Source organism: Triturus cristatus, chromosome 2_2 (genome assembly GCF_964204655.1).
Source record: "Triturus cristatus chromosome 2_2, aTriCri1.1, whole genome shotgun sequence".
Taxonomy (NCBI): Eukaryota; Metazoa; Chordata; class Amphibia; order Caudata; family Salamandridae; genus Triturus; species Triturus cristatus.
The window spans coordinates 62,109,411-62,121,818 of record NC_140582.1 but is presented as its reverse complement, the minus strand read 5'-3'; positions in this window follow the sequence as shown (position 1 = coordinate 62,121,818).

Genomic DNA, 12,408 nt, shown 5'->3' with positions numbered 1-12,408 from the left:
AGAGGGAGGGCAGCGCGATATCCCTAAGCAGGGAATGGGAGTCCTCCTCCGAGCAAGGAGAGACCGGAGAATACACCTCGCGGAAATAATCCGCGAAACAGGAGACAATTTCTTCTGGCTCGGTGACACTCACACCATCCGTCCTCTCAATCAGCGGGACCACACGATTCACTCTCTCCTTTTTATCCAACCACGCTATCAGTTTGCCCGCCTTATCACCCACATCATACAGTCGCCCCTGCTGCTCCCTACTGAGGCCCCTGGCCGCCTCCGTAACGAGGGCCCTGTAGGCCGTCTGCTTAAGTTGTAGGACATGTAGAGCAGCCTCCGTCACTCCGCCCTCTAAAGCACCCTCCAATTCAGCAATTTCGGCCTCCACCCGGGTAACCTCCTCCCGCTCGCGCCTCACTTTTTCAAGTTTCAAGGAAAAAATAGCACAACGTTTGTCTCCTTACCACCTCCTGGTCCTTTGTTTACTAGCCTGCTGCGCACAGGGAAGCTGTGTCTCAGAAGGTGGTGGCCAAGAGGGCACACAGATGAAAAGTGTTGAATTACTATAAAGATCTTATGCCACAAACTTATTTGAAAAGGGGAATTAAACAGAAGAAAAAAGATACGTTTTTAGGTCTCGCTTGGCTATCGCGTAAGCGTTCGCGCAGCGAGACTTATGTAGGGGCTTCAGAAAATGCTCCCAAAGGCTTCCCAGGCGGACCGGGTGGCGGTTACGCGCACAACCACGCGCATTCCACCATCTACTTCATGCGCGTGCGCCGCCTCACGCATTCAGAGAGATTTAGTAAGGGGCACAAGACCTTAGGAATGCAGTTTATGGCCAGTGCATGTGAGGCATTCAAGCGCGAAGCTGGCATCTGGCATCGGACTTGAAAGCAGCAGACTGCTTTCACCAGCGCGCGCTCGGCCTCACTTCCTGCATCCCCTCTTACAACAATTAACTTTCGTTATAACTCACACCCCATATGCTCGTTCCCTCCCACCCTTCCTTTGATGTCCTCTTTTCTTGTTGTTTATAAACCACGCCACACACTGCTGCATTACACACTGCTGCACGCCGCACACTGCTGCACGCTGCACACTGCTGCATGCCACACACTGCTGCACGCCACACACTGCTGCACGCCACACACTGCTGCATGCCGCACACTGCTGCACGCTGCACACTGCTGCACGCCACACACTGCCACACATTGCTGCACGCCACACACTGCGGTACGCCACACACTGCTGCACGCCACACACTGCTACACGCCACACACTGCTGCACGCAGCACACTGCTGCACGCAGCACACTGCTGCACGAAACACTGCTGCACGCCACACACTGCTGCACGCCACACACTGCTGCACGTCACACACTGCTGCACGCCTCACACTGCTGCACGCCTCACACTGCTGCACGCCACACACTGCTGCACGCCACACACTGCTGCACGCCTCACACTGCTGCATGCCGCACACTGCTGCACGCCGCACACTGCTGCACGCCGCACACTGCTGCATGCCGCACACTGCTGCATGCCACTGCACACCACACACCACTGCACGCCACACACTGCTGCACGCCACACACTGCTGCACGCCGCACAATGCTACACGAAACACTGCTGCACGCCTCACACTGCTGCACGCCTCACACTGCTGCATGCCACACACTGCTGCACGCCTCACACTGCTGCATGCCTCACACTGCTGCAAGCCACACACTGCTGCACGCCACACACTGCTACACGCCACACACTGCTGCATGCCACACACTGCTGCACGCCAGACACTGCTGCACGCCGCACACTGCTGCGAGTTGCACACTGCTGCACGCCACACACTGCTGCACGCCACACACTGCTGCACGCCACACACTGCTGCATGCCACACACTGCTGCACGCCGCACAATGCTACACGAAACACTGCTGCACGCCTCACACTGCTGCATGCCTCACACTGCTGAATGCCACACACTGCTGCACGCCTCACACTGCTGCATGCCTCACACTGCTGCACGCCACACACTGCTGCACGCCACACACTGCTACACGCCACACACTGCTGCATGCCACACACTGCTGCACGCCAGACACTGCTGCACGCCGCACACTGCTGCGAGTTGCACACTGCTGCACGCCACACACTGCTGCACACCACACACTACTGCACGCCGCACAATGCTACACGAAACACAGCTGCACACCTCACACTGCTGCACGCCTCACACTGCTGCATGCCTCACACTGCTGCATGCCACACACTGCTGCACGCCACACACTGCTGCACGCCTCACACTGCTGCACGCCTCACACTGCTGCACGCTGCACACTGCTGCACGCCTCAAACTGCTGCATGCCGCACACTGCTGCATGCCGCACACTGCTGCACGCCGCACACTGCTGCACGCCACACACTGCTGCATGCTGCTGCATGCCACACACTGCTGCACGCCGCACAATGCTACACGAAACACTGCTGCATGCCTCACACTGCTGCATGCCGCACACTGCTGCACGCCGCACACTGCTGCACACCACACACTGCTGCACGCCACACACTGCTGCATGCCGCTGCATGCCACACACTGCTGCACGCCGCACAATGCTAAACGAAACACTGCTGCACGCCGCACACTGCTGCACGCCGCACACTGCTGCATGCCACACACTGCTGCACGCCACACACTGCTGCATGCCGCTGCACGCCACACACTGCTGCACACCGTACAATGCTACACGGAACACTGCTGCATGCCTCACACTGCTGCACGCCTCACACTGCTGCATGCCTCACACTGCTGCACGCCTCACACTGCTGCACGCCGCACACTGCTGCGAGTTGCACACTGCTGCACGCCACACACTGCTACACGCCACACACTGCTGCACGCCACACACTGCTGCATGCCACACACGGCTGCACGCTGGACACTGCTGCAAGTCGCACACTGCTGCACGCCACACACTGCTGCACGCCACACACTGCTGCACGCCACACACTGCTGCACGCCACACACTGCTGCATGCCGCACAATGCTACACGAAACACAGCTGCATGCCTCACACTGCTGCATGCCTCACACTGCTGCATGCCTCACACTGCTGCACACCACACACTGCTGCATGCCACACACTGCTGCACGCCTCACACTGCTGCACGCCTCACACTGCTGCACGCCATACACTGCTGCACGCCTCACACTGCTGCACGCCTCACACTGCTGCACGCCGCACACTGCTGCACGCCGCACACTGCTGCATGCCACACACTGCTGCACGCCACACACTGCTGCACGCCACACACTGCTGCACGCCGCACAATGCTACAGGAAACACTGCTGCACACCTCACACTGCTGCACGCCTCACACTGCTGCACGCCTCACACTGCTAAACGCCGCACACTGCTGCACACCGCACACTGCTGCACACCACACACTGCTGCATGCCACACACTGCTGCACGCCTCACACTGCTGCATGCCTCACACTGCTGCACGCCTCACACTGCTGCACACCTCACACTGCTGCACACCGCACACTGCTGCATGCCACACACTGCTGCACGCCGCACACTGCTGCATGCCGCACACTGCTGCACACCGCACACTGCTGCACGCCACACACTGCTGCATGCCGCACACTGCTGCACGCCACACACTGCTGCACACTGCTGCATTACTCACTGCTGCATGCTGCATGACACTGCTGCACACAGCACACTGCTGCACGCCGCACACTGCTGCACGCCGCACAGTTCTGCATGCCTCACACTGCCACACGAAACACTGCTACACAAAACACTGCTGCACGCCGCACACTGCTGCATGCCTCACACTGCTGCACGCCGCACACTGATGCACGCCGCACACTGATGCACGCCGCACACTGATGCACTCCACACACTGCTTTTATGCGAGTTTATGCTACTGACATTGTAAATGACAATGCCTTTTATTTGTTTTAAAACCAAAACATAAATAAAAGGTATTGTAATTTTACAATGCCAATAGCTCAAACTCTTATAAATGCGAGACCTTTTGCATTGCAAATGCTTGTTAAAGTTGCGTTTTGGTATTTTACCAATTCTCCCTCACCTGGCACCTTGGAAAAGGAGACAAGAAGAACAGTCCTGTCCACTCTGTAGAACAGGAAACAAGGATCTGATACACCTTATCTGTATTTGCCCAAGCTTGATGGACAAAAGGCGTGCCTTATTTCGAGAAAAATGGAACCAGAAGGGCATCAGGACCTGCAGGCAGTCTGTAAAACTGTGCTTTAACCCAGAAGAGACCCAGCTAAACTGACATCTTGCAAAGTACTTTGATTCAGTGGCTGGAAGACTAAAGCACCAGCAAAACGCGGAAGCAGAATAGCAGGCAGCTAGCACACCTTATAGAGCACGTCAACAGCCAAACCAAAGCGGGTTTGTTTTGCCTAAAGTTTTGCACCTTTGTAGTGTAGTTCCTATATTCCTGATAGGCTCTGCGCATTGAAATAATATACACTATAGTTTTGACATAGAACTGAGGTCAGTATGTTTCTATCGAGTATATTAAACTTAATTACTTGTGTGTGCCAGCTAACTCAGAGGTCACTAGTAACTTCTTGAATAAACAAGAAGGAATTAGTTTCTGACAACCGCATAAACACTTATAACTTTGTTTCCCTTAGAATTGGAACAATCTCAGAATCGTGGAAACAATAGATAATAGTTTCACTCAGTCAATCGTGCATGCTTCGTTTCTACAGAGTTACACGGAAAAGGATTGACGGGGGTTTCAATAAAAAGGGTTTATTGGACAGTCTTAATTCTCGTGCATGAGATATGAACTGCTACAATCATAAGACAGAATGTGAAGTATAATATGTACAGCGTTAACAGTAAGATAAAATAATACTGCAATAGCATGGTTTATAGCTATGACAGATATTCATAAAAATACATACATAAATACCACAGGCTAAAATGTTAATACTCATCTGATGCTTCTAGCTAGTTCTACCCCAGTGTACCTAACCTAAGTGTAGTACGAGGTAAGAAGTAGGTGCTGTTTGTCTATAGTCTAGTTTAGCTATAGTTGCCCAGATTTGCCAAAAGTCCCTCTAGGTTTTAGTCCGCTCCATACCTTAGAATGAGTGAGGTTGGAATCTCTTTCCGAGTCTCGATCTCTAACACCCCGCAAGGGGAGTCTGAAACACTGGAGCTGGATTCTCTGCAAGGAGGATGATAGAGTCTGGTCAGTGCGTCAGGCGGGGACTTAACTTCCTTCCGAACTTGCCGTGGCGAGCCGCGTCATGCAAGTAGGCAGCCGAACCGTGGTTTGCCATGGTAAGTGAAGGTATTTAGGAATGCCAGTATTGACGTAAAAGTCAGGCGGAAGAACGTTATGAATGAACCCCTAAGGAATATATGTTCATGCATAATAAATGAGTTCTTGGAGAAATCAATATCCAAGCAAGGGGATGTCCTAAAGGCTTAAGAGTCTGGTTTTCCAAGAACTCGTTGTGACGTAGATGAACGGATGTAGGTGGCCATGCCTGTATTTGGTTAGCATGGATAATGCCTAAATAAGGGTAGGATGTCTATGCCTAAATATGGGCAATGCGAATTGTGCCTATATAAGGACATAAATCGGGTAACCGATATACGGTATCTAAATCGACACACACAACCCACTCCACGTTCATATGAACGACATTACTAAATTCTAAACATGCTAAATGTAACTGTGTAAATGTATTTGTACTTATATAGCGCACTTCTACCCAGGGGTGTCGTAGCGCTGTATTCATACCGCTGTGGAACCCTTCCTGGTTTTCCTGTGAGATGTCCACTCCTGGGCACCCCCAAAGTGAAGCCAGGCGTCCTAGCGCTGTGGGGGCCGTTGTGGAGATTAAGCAAGCTATTGCCCAGAGTTGCACAGTGGGACCCATGATTAGAATAGGCACCGAGGCGAGAATTATCAGGTCCGGGGAAATTGAATCCAAGAGCCACCGAGGCGGGAATTGAACCCTGGTCCCAGGCCAGACCTCTGCATCAGGGTCTGCTGCTCTAACCATTGAGCCACACTTCTCCTAAACACAACTTAAATATAGCCACATATGGATGGCTAAGAACATGTCTGAAAATACATTGTAAAATGCATAAAATCTGTTGCCATGCATAAAAATGCATTGGTGCGGTACATATTAAAGCAATGTTTCATTCTAAGCATATATTTACATTGAAGGCTAAATGAATGAACATACATTATCTACTGGCGGTCGCCAGTAGATAGTTATAGTTAGGACCGTGTTTCCATAGGAAATCTCAAAATTCTATTTTGAATAACTTTGGCGCCGGTTGACGAATCTTTGCGAAATTTTCAAAACTAATGGGGCGCTCCGCTCAGCTCCTACCCTGAAGGTCTCGGGGGGATTCGTCAAGCGGGGGCCGAGAAAAAAGGGGGGTCCCAAAATGCATTTTCCCATAGGACCTTTAGTCGAAGGTACAGCCCGAACGGCTGAACAGAATTACTTGAAATTTGGCAGAGAGGTAGTCCTCAGGTCAGGGATGTGCCTTTTGCATATATGGAGTCAATCTGTTCAGTAGTTCCTGAGAAAATTACAGTTAAAAGCACATACATATCTATAGCCGCGCACTGTGCACGCACCGTGCGCGCACCCTAACGTGCGCGAGCGTGATTCTGATTGGTTGTTACATGTCAGTCAACGTTCGAATCGGTCGAAATCAGGAAGTGTCGGCCGCCATTTTGTTTGTTTTCAGTGCGAGAGTGGAAAAGGAAGGTGGCGAACATGAAAAGGGGGCAGGGTAGAGAGTTCCTGACCCCCTAGCCTTTGTCAGGGGGTCCCTGAAGGACCCCGAAGGCAGAAAAAAACATGAAAATTTTTTTGAAAAAAAATCGCGGGGGTGCGCGCACCGTGCGCCCACAGTGAAAAACCATAAAAAAATAAAAAAAATTAATACGTAGTTTATTGAAAAATAAATATATATAAAAAATAATAATACATACAACTTAGCATTTAAAAAAACGTACAAATTCACTGAAAAAACCATAGGTTTCACACACGTTATAGTTAGGAATTGGCATTTAAAAAACCTTTGCAAATTCACTTAAAAAAACATAGGTTTCACACATGTTATAGTTAGGTGGATATTTCACTCGTAAAAAACCAATGAAATTCCACCGTTATAGTTAGTTCAGATAACTATAACTTGCGCGACCGCCACTCTATCACAAGGATGATGTCATCAGTGATGTCAAGAGTGATGCCACTGACCATGTCATGAGTGATGTAATATGTGACGTCATATGCAGAGGATTGCGGGCGCGCGAGTTATAGTTATCTGAACTAACTATAACTGTGGAATTTCATTGGTTTTTTACGAGTGAAATATCCACCTAACTATAACATGTGTGAAACCTATGGTTTTTTAAGTGAATTTGCAAGGTTTTTTAAATGCTAATTCCTAACTATAACGTGTGTGAAACCTATGGTTTTTTCAGTGAATATATATATATATATATACACATTATGAAATGGCTCGTAAATACAGAAGAAAAAAGTCAAAAACCATTTCATTTCAAGTTACATAAATCAATTGTTATTGACAAGGTGACATATTGTCTTTGAAAGTGTATCAAATAATTCTGTTCTCTATGAATAGTTCTACTATAAACAGATTACTGTGCCATAAAAAGAAAAATTCAAATATGGAAAAAAAAATTTTTATCATAGGAAAAAGTTCCAAGTTTAGTCTTTGTTTTGAAAAATGAAGGCCAAATTCAGAGTCTTCCCGGTACACTGTGTGCTGAATCAAAAGTCAGTGTATGGGAGGAGCCTAGCGCGCATCCAAGATGGTCGCGTGAGCACAGGGCTCCCCGGACCCTTTCTGCTCCTCGGAATAAATCCTGAGACTATCCTGAGTTGGTGTATGGAATCTGAGAGAAGAAGACCAGCTGACTATATAGCTCTTTCCAAAATTCTATTCGGACCTGGGAATCCTGAGTTATCGTCGCCGGAACTTTTGGGACCCACCCGACGGAGGAGGCCGGGGTGGAGGTGATCCGTGGGGCCGGGCTGCAATTGAACAACAGCGGCCTCAGCGCGGTGCCAGTCACCGATTCAGCACTTTCGGTTTCGATTTTGGCCTTCAGGAGATCAGCTGGCGTGCGTGCTCAAGGTGGCGGGGTGCCTCTTGGGCCTCTGCCCGAGGTTTGCTTCCATCTGCTACGGACGGGTCTGACGCCTCCGACCCCTACACCGACAGTTTGTGATCCTTTCTCTGGCACCCGTGCACCCCTTGATCGGAGGTCCCATTGAGTGACGGCGCTCACATGGCGGGCAAAGGGGGACCGGAGGGGCGCAAGACCAAGGCCTCACTGCGCGGGGGAGCGGTCCAGAGCAACAACATGGACCGCTATACCCAGGGCAGGGGGTCCCCTGGCGCTGCTGGCCTCTCCCCGGACGCTGCGGGGGGAGGCACGACCGTCGCTGCGGAACCTTCCCTACAGGACATTATGGGCGCCATCGAGGGCATCAGGGAAACTATCGCGACGCAATATGAGGCCCTGGCCCGTAAGATCGACACTGTCGCGATCGACGTCACCCTGATTCGGGCCGACCTCTCTAAAACCAACGAGAAGGTCCAGGCCCTTGATACACGGACCTCCACCTTGGGTGCGGAGGTGTCGGATCTGCGGGCCGCGCTTGGGGACATTAGAGTGGTCAACGACCACATGGCCCGGCGGCTTGAGGACTTCGAGGGACGGGCCCGACGAAACAATATCCGTATCATTGGGGTACCGGAGTCCTCCGACAGCCGCCCGGTGGACCTCGTGGTCGAGGAACTTATCCTGCAGCAGCTGTCCCCTGTTGGCCTAAGTAAATTCTTCGCTGTGGAGCGGGCCCATCGGGTTCCTGGCGGCCGGCCGCGGCCGGGGGCCCCCCCGAGGCCTATCGTGGCTAAACTGTTCCACTACAGGGACCGCGATGCTATTCTGCAGGCTTCACGGACCCGTGGCCCGGTCCGCTACGAGAACTCGATCGTCAACTTTTACCCGGACTTCACGCAACTGGTCCAGAAACAGCGGATGGGATTCCAGGGGGTGAAGCGCCGTCTCCGCGAGCTAGGCCTGAAGTATTCGATGCTCTACCCGGCGAAACTTCGAGTGGAGCATGGAGAGCGGACAGTCTTTTTTGACACTCCTGTGGCCGCAAGTGACTGGCTGGACTCGCTGCCGGACGGGGGTGGCCGGCCCGGGCCCTCTGGGGGCACCGCAGGTGACGGGTCCCCTTAGACTGACCTTTGGTCCTTGCTTTTGCGTTTTTGCACTGTACAGTTGGGTCTTACTTCTTTTGCATACTGTGTTTTACCAGGACCCGTGAGGGGTGCGGGCGGGTTCGGGTCCCTTTCCTCCTCCGGGGTCTTTTTGTAGAATGGGGTTAGCGGGGCGACAGGCACACTGCAAGTTGGGGGGGGGCTTAGGCCCGCAGGGGTGCAGGGTGGGGGGCGGTGGACTTGGGGTGGGGTTGGGGGGGAAGAGGGGTTGTTTAGTTGTGTGTTTTTTGTTTACAGGGCGAGGAATTGATTTTCATCCATATTTGGGAGCGGTGCGGCGGGCTGGGGGCTTCTTGCTCTATTGGAGGGGATGGGGGGAGACGGGTTGAGGCTTATGTCGTGGAACGTCAATGGGTTGGGGGACCGTATTAAGCGGGGTGTTGTACTGCAATATTTGCGCCGTTTGACTCCTGATGTGGTGTTTCTCCAGGAGACGCATTTGGTCGGCAGTGTCTGCCATGCGATGCACAGAGGGGGATACCGCCTCGTAGCCCATTCTGGTTTCACAACTGGCTCCAGGGGGGTGGGCATTCTCCTGCGAACCTCCCTTCCGGTGGAGATCACGAGGATAGTCTCGGATGACAGAGGGCGCTATGTGTGTCTGATTGGGAGGTGGGAGGGGCAGCCCCTTACCCTGGTTTCAGTCTACGTCCCCCCGGGCCTCCAGAACTCCACCTTTGCTGATTTGGGTCGAGTGCTGCTTGACCTCCCGGACGGCCTCCTGCTCATGGGCGGGGACTTTAATTCTGTGGTTTCGGGTGAACTGGATCGTCACCCACCGAGGACCCTCCCCGCTGCCCAGTCATGGCTGGGTGGGATGTTGGAGACCTTCGGCTTGGTGGATAGTTGGAGACTACTGCATCCGACCCAGTGCCAGTTCACTTTTCATTCGGGGGCGCATGGGAGTCTCTCCAGGTTAGACTACTTCCTTATGCCAGCGGCGCAGACTGGTCGGATTCGAGAGGTCAGACACCTGGCGCGTGGTATCTCCGACCATTCTCCGCTGTGGCTTCTCTTTGACACCGGGCCGCGGTCCGCAGGGCGGATAGCTCCCATTAACCCCTGGTACCTGCGGGACCCTGTGACTCGTGACAGCCTGGTTAAGGCCATGGACCAATACTTCAGTGAAAACGAGGGGTCGGTGTCGTCTGCGTTGTCCCTTTGGGAAGCCTTTAAAACTGTTATACGCGGACACGCCCTCGCCCAGATAGTGGTGGCCAAGAAGGTTAGGAGCGAGGCGGTGGTGAAGCTGGAGACTGACGTCTCGGGGCTGGAGTCGGCCTTGGAGGCGAATATTACTCCGGACGGGCTACATGCCCTTAGCCTGAAACAGTTCGAATATAGGTCCCTGGTCACTGACGCGGCCCAAACTATGTATAGGGAGCAGCAGGGCCGTTTGTATGACGCGGGGGACAAGGCGGGAAAGTTGATTGCGTGGCTGGACAAAAAGGAGAGAGTGAATCGTGTGGTCCCCGAGTTGCGTGCTGCGGATGGTGGGTGTGTGACTGAACCGGATGAGATTGTGGAATGCTTCGCTGACCACCTCCGGGCGGTGTACTCCCCGGTGACTGACAGGGACGAAGATGACTCTCGCCTCCTATTGAGAGATATTGCTCTGCCCGGCCTGTCCGTTGAGGACCGGGAGCGGCTGGACGCCCCCTTATCGTCGGATGAAATAGCGACCGCGATTCGTTCCCTTCGCTCGGGCAAGGCTATGGGTCCTAACGGTCTGCCCATTGAACTATACAAATTGCGTCCTGATAAGCTTGCGCCCTTCCTCGGCCGCATGTTCCGCGACTCTCTTGCGGCGGGTTCCCTTCCGGCCGACCAGCGCCTGGCCACTATAGTCGTTCTCCCCAAGGAGGGCAAGCCGCGTGACCGCTGTACCTCTTACCGGCCTATTTCACTGCTCAATGCAGAGCCTAAAATCCTGGCGAAAGTCCTGGCCAATCGATTGTTGAGTGTCGTGTGCGACCTTATTCATCCGGACCAATGCGGCTTCATCCCGCACCGCAACACCGCTCTTAACTTGCGGCGTCTGCACGGGGTCCTCGCCAGGGCGGAGCTCCTCACCGAGCCGGCCGTGCTGGTCTCTTTGGATGCCACGATGGCATTTGACACTATTGAGTGGCCATTCCTCTGGGCCGTCTTGGATAAATTCGGCTTTGGGGAGGGATTTATTGGCTGGGTGAGGCTCCTTTACACGGGACCCATGGCTCAAGTGGTGGTGAATGGGCGGGTCTCTCGGCCCTTTGCCCTCGGCAGGGGCACGAGGCAGGGGTGCCCGTTGTCCCCGTTGCTTTTTGCTCTCGCCCTGGAGCCACTCGCTGCCTGGCTCCGTTGGGAGCCCTCGCTTAGAGGGATCCGGTGGGGCCCGGGCTTTGAAGATCGGGTCTCGCTGTATGCGGACGACATTCTCCTGTACCTCACCTCACCGCGGCAGTCACTCAACGTCCTCTTTGACGTTCTGACCTCCTTTGGGAACAATTCGGGTCTCACGATCAATTGGTCTAAATCCTGCGTTTATCCCATCGCTGGTGGTCCTCCTCTCCTGCCGCCTCGGCTCCCGATTCAAATATCTCTGAGCGGCTTTAAGTACCTGGGGATATACGTTTCGCTGGACCCGGTGGCTCGCTACGAGCAGAATCTTCTGCGTCCACTTCGGCGGCTGCGGGAGGACACGGCCCGGTGGTGCAGGCTGCCCCTGTCCCCGCTGGGTCGGGCCACGCTGTTTAAAATGATGTCCCTTCCCAGGTTCCTCTATGCACTCCAGAACTCCTTTGACGTTATCCCAGTGGCCTACTTTCGGGAGGTGGAGAGCCTGCAGAGGAGACTGGTGTGGAACGGCCGGGCGCGTATTGCTCTTGCCAAGCTCACTCTCCCCTGGTATGACGGGGGCATCGCGCTTCCTGACATTCGCAGGTACTATTGGGCCTCGCAGCTATCTGCCATTAACCACGCCACGTATGCGCCCGGCTTGAATCCGGCGTATGAGATGGACAAGTTCCTGCTTCCCGGCGGGAACTACAACAGGGCACTTTATTCCCGCCTGGCTGACCGGACC